This window comes from Euprymna scolopes, chromosome 43, assembly GCF_053919585.1.
Source record: "Euprymna scolopes isolate OS-2025 chromosome 43, ASM5391958v1, whole genome shotgun sequence".
Lineage (NCBI taxonomy): Eukaryota > Metazoa > Mollusca > Cephalopoda > Sepiida > Sepiolidae > Euprymna > Euprymna scolopes.
In genome coordinates, this window is record NC_136524.1 from 51,042,676 (window position 1) to 51,065,120 (window position 22,445).

The following is a 22,445-nucleotide window of genomic DNA, read 5'->3' on the forward strand; positions in this document are numbered from 1 at the left end:
GTCGCTGTTGGCAATATTAATTCCAAAATAAATTAAATATATTATCAATATAATTGTTGTTTAAAATTTATTAAATAACAATTTTAAATAGAACACTTATAACAATTCCGTCGCTAAAAACATTAACTAAGATACCGCTATTTAGTAAAATCAATTTTTCTTAATGTCATGTGCAAATAAGGTGATCTCTTAATTGTATATTTTTCCAAGTATCGTACTATATATAGAAATAAATGAAAGATTAAAGTAAGGCACGTTTTGTATATATTAATCAAATTGTGAACAAACAAACAAACAAACAAACAGACAGGAATACGAATTCATATATATATATATATATATATATATATATATATATATAATATTATTTTTATCGTTGAATACATTTGTTTCAGTTTCTAAACATTTATGATACATATTTTGAAATCAATTGCGTCTTATTTATTGCCCGTTGAAATGAACGCAAAATGCGTTACAAATTTAAAAAATAGAAAAGCGCAACATTCTTCTTCCACAAATGGTAAAACAGTGGTCCCTGTGAGATACACCAGGAATGCTATAAAAAAATTATGCAAAAATATTTGCTTCCCTTGATCTGATCGATGATTTTCTTTCTCACCTGCTTTGCCAAAATGCTCACAAATTCATTGATATATTTAAACGCGAAAACAAAAACAATTTGGACGCTGAAAACGTACACAGTAAAACAATACGTTTTATTGTTGTGTCGATTCTTTGCTTATGTACGCATGCGCAACCGGAAGTAGTAAACCGGATGCTTGTTTACAACACTCGTTGCAAGGTTATTTGAGTTTTATAATTATATATATATATATATATATATATATATATATCATGTTTATTTATTTTATATAAATATAGTATATGCCCTGTTCCAGTGGATTTAAATATAGGAAAGTAAGCCATCACACACACACACACACACACACACACACACACACACACACACACACACACACACACACACACACACACACACACACACATATGTATGTAGTTCCCCATATATGTATATATGTGTGTATATATATGTATATATATATATATATATAACCCCATATATGTACATGTCTATACTTATACCTGTATATATATATATATATATATATATATATATATATATATATATATACATATATATATATATACATATATATATACATATGTATATATACTTATATATACACTAGCATGTAGTGTTATATACGCATTTAAGTGATATCATTTGATTACTTTAAATTAGATGCTTACGCAAGATATTAATTAATTATCAGCATTTAGTTATATATTTCATAATTATAAAATATAAAATGTTGCTTAAAATCAAAAACGTTTGTATAGTTTGTGTATCGCACATTTTTTAATTAATTTCATCTTGACTTAAATTCGAAACATTTTAATTTTTATTCATTTTGTAGTTTTAAATCTTTTCTTTCTTAAATGTGTTCTAAAAATAGCCAGTTCTTTTTTTCTCTTTGATGTCTTGAATGCCTACAATAAAAAACCCGTTAACAAAGAAAAAGGAAAAATCCAAATTGAAAATGGCCAGATATTTTGACTCCAAGAACGTTGCTTTTTTTTCTCTTCAACACTTCATTATGCATTATTCTGAACTAGTTTAAACTTGTTAATACTTAATTCCGTCTTTGTATTTCAATAATGCATTAATACTGTATTTTTATACATTTTTTTAATCAGTTTCAGACGACATTTTTAATCCAAATACAAAATAGCGAGCCGTCTTCTCATGGTGATACAAAATTTTATTATCGTACATTATTTAAAGAAGACTTACTCTTTTGTTTTTAAACTTTAGAACCGAGAAGAACTTTATTTACGTATAATACTAAATATCTGAATTCTATATCTGTCTGGATAGAAGACAACATAACTTTATCCCTATGTATATATAAAATGAACTCATTTCCCCCCTCTGAATTTGACCTTAATAGGATTAAAAATCAAGACATTTCATGCAAATGTAATACACACAAACTGCAGCACAATTTCTGAGGTGTGGTATAGGCCTATTACCTATCCACTTCCTCGATAATCATAGATTCCTATATTCTATCTGCTGAGAGTTTACTGCCAAAGTCAGTTAAGATCAATGTAGGTGGTAAAATCTTTTCTCTAATAACTTACTCCTTCCCCCGCCACCACTTAACACCGTTGCGGGATCCTCCACAAGAGACAGTTACGAAGGAACACCGGTTTGGGTTTTCTTTACTTCGTAGTTGCTTAAAAAAGCTGGAATGGAATTTTAATTCTACTGGGTGAAACGATCCATAGAAGTTAACCGAATTGAAGGGTTATTTATGCTATTTTTTCTCGCTTTATTTCGTTTTGTAGTTGATTAAAAGAACTGGAATGGACTGGGTGAAACGCACCATGGAGTTAACCAAATCGAAGGGTTATTTATGCCATTTTTTTGCTTTTCGCTGTGTGTTTTTGTTTTTGTTTTTCCGAACACGCCCTAATTTATGCTTTTTGTTTTTCGAATTTCTTCTTTAAAGAAGTTTTATGTTTGTTCGCTGTTTTTTTTTGTTTTTGCCGATTTTTTAAAGAAGTTCAACATAGTTTTTAATTTAATTTCTATATTTAAATAGGGTTATTACTTCGCTTATTCTTTACTTTATCCCCCTTACACACACACCTCCAAATAACCGAGCAACGCCGGGTACCCCCGCTAGTTTAAGTATAATATCCGAATTCTGTATCTGTCTGGATAGAAGACAACAGAACTTTATTTAAGTATGCTATCATATTATCTTACCAACAATGTGAGGGCACTAATAAACCTGGTCTGCAACCCTTTAGTGTGATTGATCTGCAGATCCTGCAAGGTTACCCATCTGGCTCTAATATAAACCTATACTTTTTATTCCAAACACTGGGGAGGGGGCCTCCTGGGTCATAGCCGACAATCTTACTAGAGCTGGTGATATTAACGAATTCCCCAGTTTTCAAATCTATATCCCTTAAGGAGTAGGTAGGCTCTGCCTATCGCCTAACTTCCATCTCCATTCTTTGTCTATTAGTCAGGTGCAGTTACAATAGGAGGAACTCGATGCACTCTGTGTCTGGCCTTGATTCCTGATTAGAACAATAAACCCCGACTCCCCATTTCCTAAATGTTTCTCTCTCAAACAGAGCAAATGACTTTGCTTGCATGCTACTTATGTTCACTTGACTGATATATACCATTAGTCTAAAGTTGATGCATAATGTACTTCAATTTAATTTTTCATCTTTATTTCTTGCTTAGATATCTATAATATAAATCTCACTTGTCTGTTTAAATGTATGTATGTATGACAAGACGTTGCAATCATCATGTTTGTTTGTTTGTTTTCATATATATATGTATGTATGTACGTATGTATGTATGTATGTATGTATGCATGCATGCTTGTATGTCTGCCTAAAACTTTCGACAAAAGTGACGGATTTTCTCGAGATCGATATCGTTTTGAAGATCGACCCTTCGGATGACAAATATTGAAAAATTGGCCAAAAACATTAAGTTCTTAACCATTAAATAAGCACTTTTCTACAGGGAGGGGTTGCTTTTTTCGCCGATATTTTCGAAAGTCATCCCGTTTTTCGATTGACTAGCCTTAATTTAAACCTACGTTACTTCCAGTTTGGCAGTGGACGCAACGGTAAAGATGTCACGTTTTTTTCCACATTCTTTTCCTCCTTCACGGTATGGGTTCGAGCCTGCCTGGCTACTGCCACTTTTTTTTTTTTTTTTGCTCAACACACACCTCCAAACACCCGGGCAAGGCCGGGCACCTATGCTAGTATTAAATAAAATTAAAATATAAATTGAAATAAATCCACAAAAAGCCCTTGTACCCATTCTACGTAAATATCACCAACAAACTCGATAAGTAGCAAAGTCCTACCCCTACACAGTAAAGATCCCCAGGTGTAAGAAAGTCTTCTACTCCATTAGTTTCTTCCCCAGAAGTGCTAGACTTTGGAATTCCCTTCCGGTTTCCTGCTTCTCCAACTATACTGACATGCAGAAGTTCAAGTGTAATGTAAACAGACATCTTGCTGCTCAACTCCCTGTATAATATCCCTGCAACTTCTGTCTCTGATAGTAGCTCTCTACATCAAGGTGGCACTGTGCCTTGTTTTGGGTGAAAATGTAATAAAAAAAAAACATCTATGCACCCCCATCCCCGACGCTGACTACCTTACCTTATGCAAGGCAACATTGAAGGAATGAGAAGTTAGTAAATGTAGAACAGTTAAGGTAGCAGGTTGAGTTCACAGAGGGAGGCCAGGGATAACATCTGAGGAAGTGATAAAGATGGACTTGAGAGAAAGAGTGATAAGTAAATACCTGTCCAGAGATAGGTTAGCTTGGAAATGAATGTGTAGCAGTCACAAATGGTCTATTTTCTCTTGTGAATCAATTAGATGGCTAGACTTTGGAATCCCCTCCCTGTTTCTTGCTTTCCTGATTGTACTAACCTGCAGAAGTTTAAATGTAATGTGAACAAACATCTTCCTGCTCAACTCCCTACAGTCCCCTGTTAGAAACGATCTGAAATGGTAGCCCATTAATCAATACATCAATACATTTGTTGCCATAGTAACTAATCAGATTGATGACCGTTTATTATTTATTCATTTATCTACGTCGTCCGCTAAATATCCTTCTACTTTTTATTTTTTATTTTAGTCACATTCACCTCTATAAAGGCATATCGCCACTTCGGCGCTACTATTCAGGACCATACCTAAGAAAGATTAACAAGATGTTGGTTTACGTTACATTTAATCTTCTGCATATCAGTACAGTCAGGGAAGCAGGTAGCAGGAAGGGAATTCCAAAGTCTAGTTGTTTGAGTGAAGAAACTATTAGACAGGTGTTGGAGCTTAGTTGACAAAGTGGGACCTATTAGATTGAAAACTCTTTTTTGGATGCTATCCAAGAGCGAGAGGCTGGTGGTAGATGCACCAGCCCAAATGTGACAACACTACTTCATGAAATAATTATATGATCTCTCACATTCTGAAAATTATATATATATATTAGGGGTCGACCATTATTATTCCTGATAATATCGTATCCGAGATGGGTATATTTGCTGATGATACAACACTCTATAATATGCATGAGGGAAGAACAGATGTACATAAATCTAAAACAATGGCAGAATTGTTAGAAAATGACCTTCAGCCTATAGTGGAATATGGCTGCAAAGAAGGGGGTTCCCTCTAATGAACTAGAAGACTATTCATGCCTGTACCTTTACAAGGCTACCATTCGCCCATGCATGGAGTATTGTTGCCACATCCGGAGTGGTGCATCTGTCACTAGTCTCTCCCTCTTAGATAAAGTCCAAAAAAGAGTTGTCAATCTAATCGGTCCCACTTTATCAACTAAGCTCCAGCCCCTGTCCTATCGCCACAACGTTGCATCACTGTGCCTATTTTACAAATATTTTAATGGAATGTGTTCTGATGAACTCGTTTCCCTTGTATCCCCTCCTCGACGTACATATCCCTTACAAACCCACTTAGCAATAAGATCTCACCTTCACTGTTGATGTCTCTGAATACCAGAAAGCTTTTTACTCTAATAGTTTTTTCCCCCTCGAACAGCTAGACTTTGGAATTCCCTTCCTGCTGCCTGCTTCCCATGCTGTACTGATATGCAGAAGTTTAAATGGAACATAAACAAATATTTTGTTAATCTTTCCAAGACACAGCCTCAAATAGTATCCCCTTACATCAAAATGTCGATATGCTTTATAAAGAGTAAACACGAGCAAAAAAAAAAAAAAAAAATTAGTGGCCTGGCAAGGTTACAAGGAAGACAACAGAAGCAGCAAAACTAAAGCTGACATGCTAGGACGCTATATATACAAATGTAGGCAAATTTGGGCATATTTTATTGGTTTGAAAATATAGGTTCTTTTTTTACTAATTGTCATAAAAAAACCATAGAATAGTATTATAATCTTCAAAAAGCCTGCAAATTTTCATGTAGTTTCGTTCCATAGAATCAAAAATATGGGCGTGTCAATATTCAATTTGGCTACGAGTGTATGCATATATATATATATATATATATATATATATATATATATATATATATATATATATATAAACCACTTTTTGTGCAATTCTATAAGTTCGAAATATCGGAAACTGTTGATCAGAATTTACAAATGAAGGTTCGTTATATATATATATATATATATATATATATATATATATATATATATATATATATATATATATATGCTCATTTTACATTGAATTAATAAGAAAAGTTATCCCATTTGTTTAACAAATGTGCGATCTTAAGGCAAATATGACCTAGTCTACTACACAATTCAAGTCATTAGCTTTCTAACGAACCTTCATTTGTAAATTCTGATCAACAGTTTCCGAGATTTTGAACTTATAGAATTGCACAAAAAGTTGTTTATATATATATCGAACCCGAAGCCCTGAGGCGAAGTTTGAAAATAAAATCGGCCAGCCAGAATGAGTTAGTTAAAGAAAACATTCTTTTGCGTCGTGAGGTTCCAGGTCGCCTGATGAAGTCTCTTTGACTGAAACAAATGGCTATTTGTGGCGACCATATGTAACTGTTTACCTCTAATAAAATAAATATTCCGCTCTTTTTATTGAGCACTATTTAACAACATCGTTGTCTTCATTAGTTTTGACTTTTGAACACATTTATATATAAATATTAGTGAGCAAAATTACAACGACCGCTATAATCACCAATAAAATTAATTACATAAAAATATAGAAAATATTAACTACATAAGACTCAATTTTTTGAATTCAGAGTAATATATTACAAATACAATATAGAAAATTTAAATGTATTATAAGATAATATTTATTTCTAACTAATTTTAACATGATAACATACAGATAGTTTTAAAACTTTGTATATAACCTTTTTTTATTTATCTTTTAATAGACTTATTTTCCATGACTCAATTAACTCTATGACGCGCGTATAATCTTCATTTTCTTTCCCTTCTCTTTCTCAGAGATTCTAGACTAATTAAACCATATGGCAGACAGCGGATGGTCACTCTCTTCTTTTTTCTTTCTTCTTCTCTTTCCCTTACGCGCAGTTTATTTCCTTCTCTCTATATCCGTATATTTCTCCCTCTTCTTACTAGGTTAGTAAACGCGTGTCAAGGCATTTACGTGTAAGAACGTGCATATTTAGGGGCGTGTGTGCGTGTGTATGTGTGTGTGTGTGTGTCTGTTGTTATGTCGGGCTACCGGACAGCCGTTATAAGTGTCATAATGTTCTTCTTGTTGTTTTTTTAAAAATCCCTCCCACCCTCTCTATAAAATGTATTAAGTGGATTGCTACTACCACCCCTCTGGTTTTTGACGGTCGGGGCCCGATTCTTTTTCTTTATTTATTTCAGTATCAAAAATGTAATTGTCTAGTTTAGATGCTTGAAAATACCATAAGGTTGAAATAAATTATTGCATCGACAATTATGTAATTTCCGTGTTATATTTTTATATTATATATATATATATATATATATATATATATATATATATATATATATATATATATATATGATTTATAACGAGTAAAATCTTTGTTTAGGTGGATGAATAACGCATACAGAAATATGTCGACAAGTTGCATAGTTATATACTAGTAGGACTACTCGGCATTGCCCGGGGCAAAAGTATAACCTATTTCTATTAAAACTATATTATTCTAGTATCTCTATCTATCTCTATCTCTCTCTCTCTCCCAAACCCCCTCTTTCTCCTTTACTTAGCCCATTCCTCTCTAGCTGGACACACACACACACACACACACACACACACACACACACACACACACACACACACACACACACACACACACACACACACACACACACACACACACACAAACTTCTCTTTTATATAATGGATTCCTCAAGACATGAGTCAGTATTTTATTTCCAATTTAGTACAAAATAACACTGAAAAACCGACTCCCCTGACGAAACAGGGCCCAGTTAACCCCCAGAGAATAAATACTTTTTTTTTCTAAGTTTTTGATATTATTCTACCACCGTTATTATTATTCATGGCAAGTGCTAATCTGAGCTCCAATGTATGGTTTCCCCCTTTGCCAAGCTTTCACAAAAAAACACTCAACTAGCAACAGCCACTATCAACAATTTCCCCCACTCACTATCTGGGCCTAAATCAAAATGCAGATTCTATGAACAAAGCTTCTTTTGTAGAACTGCCCGCCTGTGAGACTCTGTTCTGCTGGCCTGCTTTGTAGCTGACTACAATATGCTTATCTTCAAGTCCATTGTAAACAAGTTCTTGTTGAGCTGGCCAACCGTAAATAATTCCATTTCTACCCCATTTCCAACATTAATTATTAATACGCTATTATGTAGGTGACCACCGAACACTCATTAACCCTTGTAGTTTTGTAGCTTCCTATTCCAGTAGCTTCTTTCCAAGAACTGCAACCTTGTAGAACGCTCTTCCTATTGACTGTTTTCCTCCTTTCTACAACCTTGGTCCTTTCAAAACTAAAATCAATAGGCATCTCCTGTCTGTCTTTTGCGATAATCATCTTTAATCCTTGTTAGCTCTTTATATCAGGTGACTTCACGCCTTGTTTCGAGCGATTTCCATAAAACAATCCAAGACATTTGCGCTTTTTAGTGTTCGTAAGAATCGCATTACAATTCAGTCGCCACTCAAAAAAAAAAAAAAAAAAAAAAAAAAAATGGAAAAACCGAAGAGCTCAAGTAACAACTATAAATATTAAAAATTATATCGATATATTGATAAACAGTCGCATTAACATTGCTAGAAACCAGGTGGTCTCGTAAAAAACAAAAGCATATAAAAGAACTTGGCAACGTACCCTGCTTAAGGACGCTTGGTTTTCTTTTAGCCAATAGAACCACATCATTAATCACGCACATATGTACGCCCAAAAGGAGTGTCTTTTGTGGAATCGGTATTTAGCTATAAAAAAAAGCAGCGGTTTCTTCTTCGACGACAAATACAGGCCTTACACGGCGAGTCAAGACACAGCAAGCAGCTCCAAACGTACACACAGAACAAGAAAATCACACATACTTAAACCACACAGACGGCACCTTTAAACAAGAACGAACTTTTTTTTATATCCAGGTAAGAATTTTCTCTTTCTCTCTTTTCTCTCTTTTCTCTCTTTTCTCTATATATCTGCCTCTCTCACGCAGACATACACACATATATGCATACATATACACGAATAGTGTTTAAAGAATTTCGTATTTGCACCTTAGAATATTTCGTTACATCAATATTTCGTTACATTAATATTAAAACTTAAGATGCTGGTATAGCTTTTGAACCAGAAAAAAAAAAAAAAAAACAAACGATTTTTTGTTAGGCATCTTCCGACAGTTTACGTCAATAGTATGAAGATGGCAAAACGCTTATCCCATCAGATGACACGAAAAGCAGATGATAGCTATGTGTCTTTGAATGATATGACCAAGCAGAGAATGAGGATTTTCTGGTGGCAGCATCAAACAGGAAAGTCAACTCCCGTCTTCCTACGTCTGCAAAGAAAATTTGCAATGTTTCGATAATGACTAAAAAAATATTTTTGCATATATATATATATATATATATATATATATATATATATATATATATATATATATATATATATATATATATATAAAATGAAAATTACAATTGAATTTACCAAAATGATCCAAGATGGTAAAATTAAAGTAAATTATAAATATTAAAGAATTAATATTTATAAAATTATCTCAGCCAGATATAAAAGCTCGATAATACCAAATAGGAAATAGAGCTTCTTAACTTATTTTGTTTTCAAGTAAGATCTTTGACTTATTTGTTGTTTCATCAAATACTTCTGCATGCAAAATCCGACCCCGCATTTTGCTAATTCCTACCCTCTGATGAGAAGGAGAGTATTTCTTCGAAACTCCGCGGATTAAGGACTATCCATTTATCTAGTGTTTCCTTTTTAGATTAAATATGTTTTTAACTCATTTCAAAGTGTTTTTTAACATATTTCATTAACTGTTTGCTCATATATATATATATATATATATATATATATATATATATATATATATATATATATATATATATATATATATATATATGGTTCGCAAGTTTTTATCTTGAAGTAGTATTGTTATTTTTAGCTCCTTATATCAAGTGGCTTCATACCTTGTCTGGAGCGATTACCATAAAAAAGAAAGAATTGTCGTAAAAATGAACACACGGTGAGTGTTTTATTTCATTGTTTTAGCCACCTAGTATTATTTGGACCTTCTTCATGTGTATCTCGTTGAATTAAAAACTCTTTCTGTCAAACTCAGGAATCTGCACGTAATTTCGGATAGAACCCTTCGTTTACTCTACAGAGGTAGCATTCTTTTGTTTGGTCAGCCATAACTGGGTAGAAGCCCTAAGCAATTCGCAATTCAAGTCCAACATAAACAAATTCCTGATGAAACGCCCCACTTTATGAAATCTCCAATACTAACGACTAATACGATACTATCCCACTGATTACTGTACACGCAATAACCCTTATCCTCAAGTGGCTTCCGGGCCTTGATAAGCGGTGAATTCCATGTAAAAAAAATAAAATAAAATTCTGAGTCTGCCTGCACTGAGGATTGAATCTTAGACTTCCAGAATGTAACTTTATAACTGCGTTTTTACTAATTTATTACAGACAATTCTAGTATTAATTTTAAGAGACTTAAACCAATTTTTATTTCTAGATGTGCAATCTTACTACTTATTACTATACATATATCATTCAAACACAGTAATGTTTGAATATATGGTTAAGTGGCAATTTTAGTCATTTAGAACGGCTTTAAAGCTTCACTGCTCACTCATTTTTGGACCAAATTTCAAGCAATTATTCCGGTTTATAGATCATTTTCTCGGCTATATTGTGAAACAAAAAAATGTTCAATTTCCGTTCAGTAAAACAAAAGTTATGATGAATTTACTGGTGTTCAAAATCATGAAAAATCGTAAGGTGAGCGACGTTTTTTATGACTGATTTCCATAGCAACCACTTTGCTTCAACGACTACTGTTGCTACCAATTCACCGCTCTCGCGAAAAGAGAAGTAACAAGTGAAACAGAGAGATTGAAAGAATGAAAGGGAGATAACTGGGATGATTTTATTGACAGCTAACGAGTGCCGTACATTGTTATTACATATGTGTATGTTATGCTTATGGGGGCAAAAAAATAAGACTGAAATTAAACAAAGAACAAGTGAATTTACTGGAAGCCTGGAAAAATCATGGATTGCAATAGAAAAATGCGAGTATGGAAAGTTATATGGTTAAGCTTAAACATGGAAAAGTAAAGGACGTGTTGTTAAAACTGGAAAAGAAAAGGACAAGATATTCTAGTAAAAAATATAATAAATTTATAACTTAAAATATTGCAGCATTAAGAATTAAAAAAAAATCCAATTTATAGCATTATATAATTAATTCTTAATGTTGTAATATTTTAAGTTATAAATTTATTATATTTTTTACTAGAATATCTTGTCCTTTTCTTTTCCAGTTTTAACAACTAGTCCTTTATTTTTCCATGTTTAAGCTTAACCGTATTAGTTTTCATGCTCGCATTTTTCTATTGTATATATATATATATATATATATATATATATATATATATATATATATATATATATATATACGCGTGTGCGTGTGTGTGCACAGCTGGCGATGGTTAGAGGTTACATCGACCAAAATGTTATGTAAATAACACTCAAGATGAGAACAGTAGTCCGAAGAATCAAAATAATATAAATAATCAATCTTTATCTAAAACATTCATAAACGTAACGTCACCTCGTCTTGATTTGACGCCCGTTCATTTTCATTCGGCCTTTTCCGACTGTTTACGTACCTCTGCGTAAGCAAACGTCGTTTTTCTTTTCTGGTTCAAAAACTGTACCAGTACGAAGTTAAAACTAGCTGAGTTTTTGTAAGTCATAGAGTATTTTAAATTACAGCTGTAAAATCCGTTTATTGCACTGCTTAATTTTAAAAATAATAATAAAAAAAATGTTTCTGATCAAGAAGATTTTTTTTTAGGTTAAAATTAAAAAAAATTTTTTTTTTAAATTCAGTGAGTCAACGGTTACCTCCCTTTTATTTCCTTTAGGAGGCACACACATAAAAAAACTATCATACCATCTTGATTCGGTACATTATGTTTCTTGGAGTCCATACATTAAATCCATTGCTCTTTCTGCTTCTTGTAAAATCAGTTCTTTCTATGGCTCTAAACACTTTCCCACACATGACTCTATTCTCTATCCCTTAAAATCTACTATAAGACCATGTATGGAATACTGTTGCCAAATTTGGGCTGGTGAATCTGTGTCCCATTTGAAGGTTGTTAATAAACTGCAGAAACGTATCTGTAATTTGATTGGCCCCACACCATCTTCTTCACTGCAACCTCTCTCTCAGAGACATGATGTTGCTAGTCTCAATCTTGATTCGGTATATTATGTTTCTTGGAGTCCATTGCTCTTTCTGCTTCTTGTAAAATCAGTTCTTTCTATGGCTCTAAACACTTTCCCACACATGACTCTATTCTCTATCCCTTAAAATCTACTATAAGACCATGTATGGAATACTGTTGCCAAATTTGGGCTGGTGAATCTGTGTCCCATTTGAAGGTTGTTAATAAACTGCAGAAACGTATCTGTAATTTGATTGGCCCCACACTATCTTCTTCACTGCAACCTCTCTCTCAGAGACATGATGTTGCTAGTCTCAATCTTGATTCGGTATATTATGTTTCTTGGAGTCCATTGCTCTTTCTGCTTCTTGTAAAATCAGTTCTTTCTATGGCTCTAAACACTTTCCCACACATGACTCTATTCTCTATCCCTTAAAATCTACTATAAGACCATGTATGGAATACTGTTGCCAAATTTGGGCTGGTGAATCTGTGTCCCATTTGAAGGTTGTTAATAAACTGAAGAAACGTATCTGTAATTTGATTGGCCCCACACCATCTTCTTCACTGCAACCTCTCTCTCAGAGACATGATGTTGCTAGTCTCAATCTTGATTCGGTATATTATGTTTCTTGGAGTCCATTGCTCTTTCTGCTTCTTGTAAAATCAGTTCTTTCTATGGCTCTAAACACTTTCCCACACATGACTCTATTCTCTATCCCTTAAAATCTACTATAAGACCATGTATGGAATACTGTTGCCAAATTTGGGCTGGTGAATCTGTGTCCCATTTGAAGGTTGTTAATAAACTGCAGAAACGTATCTGTAATTTGATTGGCCCCACACCATCTTCTTCACTGCAACCTCTCTCTCAGAGACATGATGTTGCTAGTCTCAATCTTGATTCGGTATATTATGTTTCTTGGAGTCCATTGCTCTTTCTGCTTCTTGTAAAATCAGTTCTTTCTATGGCTCTAAACACTTTCCCACACATGACTCTATTCTCTATCCCTTAAAATCTACTATAAGACCATGTATGGAATACTGTTGCCAAATTTGGGCTGGTGAATCTGTGTCCCATTTGAAGGTTGTTAATAAACTGAAGAAACGTATCTGTAATTTGATTGGCCCCACACCATCTTCTTCACTGCAACCTCTCTCTCAGAGACATGATGTTGCTAGTCTCAATCTTGATTCGGTATATTATGTTTCTTGGAGTCCATTGCTCTTTCTGCTTCTTGTAAAATCAGTTCTTTCTATGGCTCTAAACACTTTCCCACACATGACTCTATTCTCTATCCCTTAAAATCTACTATAAGACCATGTATGGAATACTGTTGCCAAATTTGGGCTGGTGAATCTGTGTCCCATTTGAAGGTTGTTAATAAACTGAAGAAACGTATCTGTAATTTGATTGGCCCCACACCATCTTCTTCACTGCAACCTCTCTCTCAGAGACGTGATGTTGCTAGTCTCAATCTTGATTCGGTATATTATGTTTCTTGGAGTCCATTGCTCTTTCTGCTTCTTGTAAAATCAGTTCTTTCTATGGCTCTAAACACTTTCCCACACATGACTCTATTCTCTATCCCTTAAAATCTACTATAAGACCATGTATGGAATACTGTTGCCAAATTTGGGCTGGTGAATCTGTGTCCCATTTGAAGGTTGTTAATAAACTGCAGAAACGTATCTGTAATTTGATTGGCCCCACACTATCTTCTTCACTGCAACCTCTCTCTCAGAGACGTGATGTTGCTAGTCTCAATCTTGATTCGGTATATTATGTTTCTTGGAGTCCATTGCTCTTTCTGCTTCTTGTAAAATCAGTTCTTTCTATGGCTCTAAACACTTTCCCACACATGACTCTATTCTCTATCCCTTAAAATCTACTATAAGACCATGTATGGAATACTGTTGCCAAATTTGGGCTGGTGAATCTGTGTCCCATTTGAAGGTTGTTAATAAACTGCAGAAACGTATCTGTAATTTGATTGGCCCCACACTATCTTCTTCACTGCAACCTCTCTCTCAGAGACGTGATGTTGCTAGTCTCAATCTTGATTCGGTATATTATGTTTCTTGGAGTCCATTGCTCTTTCTGCTTCTTGTAAAATCAGTTCTTTCTATGGCTCTAAACACTTTCCCACACATGACTCTATTCTCTATCCCTTAAAATCTACTATAAGACCATGTATGGAATACTGTTGCCAAATTTGGGCTGGTGAATCTGTGTCCCATTTGAAGGTTGTTAATAAACTGCAGAAACGTATCTGTAATTTGATTGGCCCCACACTATCTTCTTCACTGCAACCTCTCTCTCAGAGACATGATGTTGCTAGTCTCAATCTTGATTCGGTATATTATGTTTCTTGGAGTCCATTGCTCTTTCTGCTTCTTGTAAAATCAGTTCTTTCTATGGCTCTAAACACTTTCCCACACATGACTCTATTCTCTATCCCTTAAAATCTACTATAAGACCATGTATGGAATACTGTTGCCAAATTTGGGCTGGTGAATCTGTGTCCCATTTGAAGGTTGTTAATAAACTGCAGAAACGTATCTGTAATTTGATTGGCCCCACACCATCTTCTTCACTGCAACCTCTCTCTCAGAGACATGATGTTGCTAGTCTCAATCTTGATTCGGTATATTATGTTTCTTGGAGTCCATTGCTCTTTCTGCTTCTTGTAAAATCAGTTCTTTCTATGGCTCTAAACACTTTCCCACACATGACTCTATTCTCTATCCCTTAAAATCTACTATAAGACCATGTATGGAATACTGTTGCCAAATTTGGGCTGGTGAATCTGTGTCCCATTTGAAGGTTGTTAATAAACTGCAGAAACGTATCTGTAATTTGATTGGCCCCACACCATCTTCTTCACTGCAACCTCTCTCTCAGAGACATGATGTTGCTAGTCTCAATCTTGATTCGGTATATTATGTTTCTTGGAGTCCATTGCTCTTTCTGCTTCTTGTAAAATCAGTTCTTTCTATGGCTCTAAACACTTTCCCACACATGACTCTATTCTCTATCCCTTAAAATCTACTATAAGACCATGTATGGAATACTGTTGCCAAATTTGGGCTGGTGAATCTGTGTCCCATTTGAAGGTTGTTAATAAACTGCAGAAACGTATCTGTAATTTGATTGGCCCCACACTATCTTCTTCACTGCAACCTCTCTCTCAGAGACGTGATGTTGCTAGTCTCAATCTTGATTCGGTATATTATGTTTCTTGGAGTCCATTGCTCTTTCTGCTTCTTGTAAAATCAGTTCTTTCTATGGCTCTAAACACTTTCCCACACATGACTCTATTCTCTATCCCTTAAAATCTACTATAAGACCATGTATGGAATACTGTTGCCAAATTTGGGCTGGTGAATCTGTGTCCCATTTGAAGGTTGGTAATAAACTGAAGAAACGTATCTGTAATTTGATTGGCCCCACACCATCTTCTTCACTGCAACCTCTCTCTCAGAGACATGATGTTGCTAGTCTCAATCTTGATTCGGTATATTATGTTTCTTGGAGTCCATTGCTCTTTCTGCTTCTTGTAAAATCAGTTCTTTCTATGGCTCTAAACACTTTCCCACACATGACTCTATTCTCTATCCCTTAAAATCTACTATAAGACCATGTATGGAATACTGTTGCCAAATTTGGGCTGGTGAATCTGTGTCCCATTTGAAGGTTGTTAATAAACTGCAGAAACGTATCTGTAATTTGATTGGCCCCACACCATCTTCTTCACTGCAACCTCTCTCTCAGAGACATGATGTTGCTAGTCTCAATCTTGATTCGGTATATTATGTTTCTTGGAGTCCATTGCTCTTTCTGCTTCTTGTAAAATCAGTTCTTTCTATGGCTCTAAACACTTTCCCACACATGACTCTATTCTCTATCCCTTAAAATCTACTATAAGACCATGTATGGAATACTGTTGCCAAATTTGGGCTGGTGAATCTGTGTCCCATTTGAAGGTTGTTAATAAACTGCAGAAACGTATCTGTAATTTGATTGGCCCCACACCATCTTCTTCACTGCAACCTCTCTCTCAGAGACATGATGTTGCTAGTCTCAATCTTGATTCGGTATATTATGTTTCTTGGAGTCCATTGCTCTTTCTGCTTCTTGTAAAATCAGTTCTTTCTATGGCTCTAAACACTTTCCCACACATGACTCTATTCTCTATCCCTTAAAATCTACTATAAGACCATGTATGGAATACTGTTGCCAAATTTGGGCTGGTGAATCTGTGTCCCATTTGAAGGTTGTTAATAAACTGCAGAAACGTATCTGTAATTTGATTGGCCCCACACCATCTTCTTCACTGCAACCTCTCTCTCAGAGACGTGATGTTGCTAGTCTCAATCTTGATTCGGTATATTATGTTTCTTGGAGTCCATTGCTCTTTCTGCTTCTTGTAAAATCAGTTCTTTCTATGGCTCTAAACACTTTCCCACACATGACTCTATTCTCTATCCCTTAAAATCTACTATAAGACCATGTATGGAATACTGTTGCCAAATTTGGGCTGGTGAATCTGTGTCCCATTTGAAGGTTGTTAATAAACTGCAGAAACGTATCTGTAATTTGATTGGCCCCACACCATCTTCTTCACTGCAACCTCTCTCTCAGAGACGTGATGTTGCTAGTCTCAATCTTGATTCGGTATATTATGTTTCTTGGAGTCCATTGCTCTTTCTGCTTCTTGTAAAATCAGTTCTTTCTATGGCTCTAAACACTTTCCCACACATGACTCTATTCTCTATCCCTTAAAATCTACTTTAAGACCATGTATGGAATACTGTTGCCAAATTTGGGCTGGTGAATCTGTGTCCCATTTGAAGGTTGTTAATAAACTGCAGAAACGTATCTGTAATTTGATTGGCCCCACACCATCTTCTTCACTGCAACCTCTCTCTCAGAGACATGATGTTGCTAGTCTCAATCTTGATTCGGTATATTATGTTTCTTGGAGTCCATTGCTCTTTCTGCTTCTTGTAAAATCAGTTCTTTCTATGGCTCTAAACACTTTCCCACACATGACTCTATTCTCTATCCCTTAAAATCTACTATAAGACCATGTATGGAATACTGTTGCCAAATTTGGGCTGGTGAATCTGTGTCCCATTTGAAGGTTGGTAATAAACTGAAGAAACGTATCTGTAATTTGATTGGCCCCACACCATCTTCTTCACTGCAACCTCTCTCTCAGAGACATGATGTTGCTAGTCTCAATCTTGATTCGGTATATTATGTTTCTTGGAGTCCATTGCTCTTTCTGCTTCTTGTAAAATCAGTTCTTTCTATGGCTCTAAACACTTTCCCACACATGACTCTATTCTCTATCCCTTAAAATCTACTATAAGACCATGTATGGAATACTGTTGCCAAATTTGGGCTGGTGAATCTGTGTCCCATTTGAAGGTTGTTAATAAACTGCAGAAACGTATCTGTAATTTGATTGGCCCCACACCATCTTCTTCACTGCAACCTCTCTCTCAGAGACATGATGTTGCTAGTCTCAATCTTGATTCGGTATATTATGTTTCTTGGAGTCCATTGCTCTTTCTGCTTCTTGTAAAATCAGTTCTTTCTATGGCTCTAAACACTTTCCCACACATGACTCTATTCTCTATCCCTTAAAATCTACTATAAGACCATGTATGGAATACTGTTGCCAAATTTGGGCTGGTGAATCTGTGTCCCATTTGAAGGTTGGTAATAAACTGAAGAAACGTATCTGTAATTTGATTGGCCCCACACCATCTTCTTCACTGCAACCTCTCTCTCAGAGACATGATGTTGCTAGTCTCAATCTTGATTCGGTATATTATGTTTCTTGGAGTCCATTGCTCTTTCTGCTTCTTGTAAAATCAGTTCTTTCTATGGCTCTAAACACTTTCCCACACATGACTCTATTCTCTATCCCTTAAAATCTACTATAAGACCATGTATGGAATACTGTTGCCAAATTTGGGCTGGTGAATCTGTGTCCCATTTGAAGGTTGTTAATAAACTGCAGAAACGTATCTGTAATTTGATTGGCCCCACACCATCTTCTTCACTGCAACCTCTCTCTCAGAGACATGATGTTGCTAGTCTCAATCTTGATTCGGTATATTATGTTTCTTGGAGTCCATTGCTCTTTCTGCTTCTTGTAAAATCAGTTCTTTCTATGGCTCTAAACACTTTCCCACACATGACTCTATTCTCTATCCCTTAAAATCTACTATAAGACCATGTATGGAATACTGTTGCCAAATTTGGGCTGGTGAATCTGTGTCCCATTTGAAGGTTGGTAATAAACTGAAGAAACGTATCTGTAATTTGATTGGCCCCACACCATCTTCTTCACTGCAACCTCTCTCTCAGAGACATGATGTTGCTAGTCTCAATCTTGATTCGGTATATTATGTTTCTTGGAGTCCATTGCTCTTTCTGCTTCTTGTAAAATCAGTTCTTTCTATGGCTCTAAACACTTTCCCACACATGACTCTATTCTCTATCCCTTAAAATCTACTATAAGACCATGTATGGAATACTGTTGCCAAATTTGGGCTGGTGAATCTGTGTCCCATTTGAAGGTTGTTAATAAACTGCAGAAACGTATCTGTAATTTGATTGGCCCCACACCATCTTCTTCACTGCAACCTCTCTCTCAGAGACATGATGTTGCTAGTCTCAATCTTGATTCGGTATATTATGTTTCTTGGAGTCCATTGCTCTTTCTGCTTCTTGTAAAATCAGTTCTTTCTATGGCTCTAAACACTTTCCCACACATGACTCTATTCTCTATCCCTTAAAATCTACTATAAGACCATGTATGGAATACTGTTGCCAAATTTGGGCTGGTGAATCTGTGTCCCATTTGAAGGTTGTTAATAAACTGCAGAAACGTATCTGTAATTTGATTGGCCCCACACCATCTTCTTCACTGCAACCTCTCTCTCAGAGACATGATGTTGCTAGTCTCAATCTTGATTCGGTATATTATGTTTCTTGGAGTCCATTGCTCTTTCTGCTTCTTGTAAAATCAGTTCTTTCTATGGCTCTAAACACTTTCCCACACATGACTCTATTCTCTATCCCTTAAAATCTACTATAAGACCATGTATGGAATACTGTTGCCAAATTTGGGCTGGTGAATCTGTGTCCCATTTGAAGGTTGTTAATAAACTGCAGAAACGTATCTGTAATTTGATTGGCCCCACACTATCTTCTTCACTGCAACCTCTCTCTCAGAGACGTGATGTTGCTAGTCTCAATCTTGATTCGGTATATTATGTTTCTTGGAGTCCATTGCTCTTTCTGCTTCTTGTAAAATCAGTTCTTTCTATGGCTCTAAACACTTTCCCACACATGACTCTATTCTCTATCCCTTAAAATCTACTATAAGACCATGTATGGAATACTGTTGCCAAATTTGGGCTGGTGAATCTGTGTCCCATTTGAAGGTTGGTAATAAACTGAAGAAACGTATCTGTAATTTGATTGGCCCCACACCATCTTCTTCACTGCAACCTCTCTCTCAGAGACATGATGTTGCTAGTCTCAATCTTGATTCGGTATATTATGTTTCTTGGAGTCCATTGCTCTTTCTGCTTCTTGTAAAATCAGTTCTTTCTATGGCTCTAAACACTTTCCCACACATGACTCTATTCTCTATCCCTTAAAATCTACTATAAGACCATGTATGGAATACTGTTGCCAAATTTGGGCTGGTGAATCTGTGTCCCATTTGAAGGTTGTTAATAAACTGCAGAAACGTATCTGTAATTTGATTGGCCCCACACCATCTTCTTCACTGCAACCTCTCTCTCAGAGACGTGATGTTGCTAGTCTCAATCTTGATTCGGTATATTATGTTTCTTGGAGTCCATTGCTCTTTCTGCTTCTTGTAAAATCAGTTCTTTCTATGGCTCTAAACACTTTCCCACACATGACTCTATTCTCTATCCCTTAAAATCTACTATAAGACCATGTATGGAATACTGTTGCCAAATTTGGGCTGGTGAATCTGTGTCCCATTTGAAGGTTGTTAATAAACTGCAGAAACGTATCTGTAATTTGATTGGCCCCACACCATCTTCTTCACTGCAACCTCTCTCTCAGAGACATGATGTTGCTAGTCTCAATCTTGATTCGGTATATTATGTTTCTTGGAGTCCATTGCTCTTTCTGCTTCTTGTAAAATCAGTTCTTTCTATGGCTCTAAACACTTTCCCACACATGACTCTATTCTCTATCCCTTAAAATCTACTATAAGACCATGTATGGAATACTGTTGCCAAATTTGGGCTGGTGAATCTGTGTCCCATTTGAAGGTTGTTAATAAACTGCAGAAACGTATCTGTAATTTGATTGGCCCCACACCATCTTCTTCACTGCAACCTCTCTCTCAGAGACGTGATGTTGCTAGTCTCAATCTTGATTCGGTATATTATGTTTCTTGGAGTCCATTGCTCTTTCTGCTTCTTGTAAAATCAGTTCTTTCTATGGCTCTAAACACTTTCCCACACATGACTCTATTCTCTATCCCTTAAAATCTACTATAAGACCATGTATGGAATACTGTTGCCAAATTTGGGCTGGTGAATCTGTGTCCCATTTGAAGGTTGGTAATAAACTGAAGAAACGTATCTGTAATTTGATTGGCCCCACACCATCTTCTTCACTGCAACCTCTCTCTCAGAGACATGATGTTGCTAGTCTCAATCTTGATTCGGTATATTATGTTTCTTGGAGTCCATTGCTCTTTCTGCTTCTTGTAAAATCAGTTCTTTCTATGGCTCTAAACACTTTCCCACACATGACTCTATTCTCTATCCCTTAAAATCTACTATAAGACCATGTATGGAATACTGTTGCCAAATTTGGGCTGGTGAATCTGTGTCCCATTTGAAGGTTGGTAATAAACTGCAGAAACGTATCTGTAATTTGATTGGCCCCACACCATCTTCTTCACTGCAACCTCTCTCTCAGAGACATGATGTTGCTAGTCTCAATCTTGATTCGGTATATTATGTTTCTTGGAGTCCATTGCTCTTTCTGCTTCTTGTAAAATCAGTTCTTTCTATGGCTCTAAACACTTTCCCACACATGACTCTATTCTCTATCCCTTAAAATCTACTATAAGACCATGTATGGAATACTGTTGCCAAATTTGGGCTGGTGAATCTGTGTCCCATTTGAAGGTTGGTAATAAACTGAAGAAACGTATCTGTAATTTGATTGGCCCCACACCATCTTCTTCACTGCAACCTCTCTCTCAGAGACATGATGTTGCTAGTCTCAATCTTGATTCGGTATATTATGTTTCTTGGAGTCCATTGCTCTTTCTGCTTCTTGTAAAATCAGTTCTTTCTATGGCTCTAAACACTTTCCCACACATGACTCTATTCTCTATCCCTTAAAATCTACTATAAGACCATGTATGGAATACTGTTGCCAAATTTGGGCTGGTGAATCTGTGTCCCATTTGAAGGTTGGTAATAAACTGAAGAAACGTATCTGTAATTTGATTGGCCCCACACCATCTTCTTCACTGCAACCTCTCTCTCAGAGACATGATGTTGCTAGTCTCAATCTTGATTCGGTATATTATGTTTCTTGGAGTCCATTGCTCTTTCTGCTTCTTGTAAAATCAGTTCTTTCTATGGCTCTAAACACTTTCCCACACATGACTCTATTCTCTATCCCTTAAAATCTACTATAAGACCATGTATGGAATACTGTTGCCAAATTTGGGCTGGTGAATCTGTGTCCCATTTGAAGGTTGTTAATAAACTGCAGAAACGTATCTGTAATTTGATTGGCCCCACACCATCTTCTTCACTGCAACCTCTCTCTCAGAGACGTGATGTTGCTAGTCTCAATCTTGATT

General features: G+C 35.6%; 1 protein-coding gene and 1 long non-coding RNA gene across 4 annotated transcripts in view; one reads left to right on the forward strand and one right to left on the reverse strand.

Annotated features, from left to right (window-relative positions):
* LOC145268346 (uncharacterized) overlaps window positions 1-22,445 on the forward strand; it is a 306,384-nt gene that overhangs the window by 100,939 nt on the left and 183,000 nt on the right. Inside the window, exon 2 of one of the 3 annotated variants that reach the window (XM_080123858.1) lies at window positions 9,074-9,198. The exons of the other annotated variants lie outside the window; for them this stretch is intronic. The gene's annotated coding sequence lies outside the window, so the exon portion shown is untranslated. The remainder of the gene's footprint in view (window positions 1-9,073; window positions 9,199-22,445) is intronic. 3 annotated transcript variants of the gene reach the window in all.
* LOC145268347 (uncharacterized) overlaps window positions 1-22,445 on the reverse strand; it is a 107,876-nt gene that overhangs the window by 24,047 nt on the left and 61,384 nt on the right. The window lies entirely within an intron of this gene.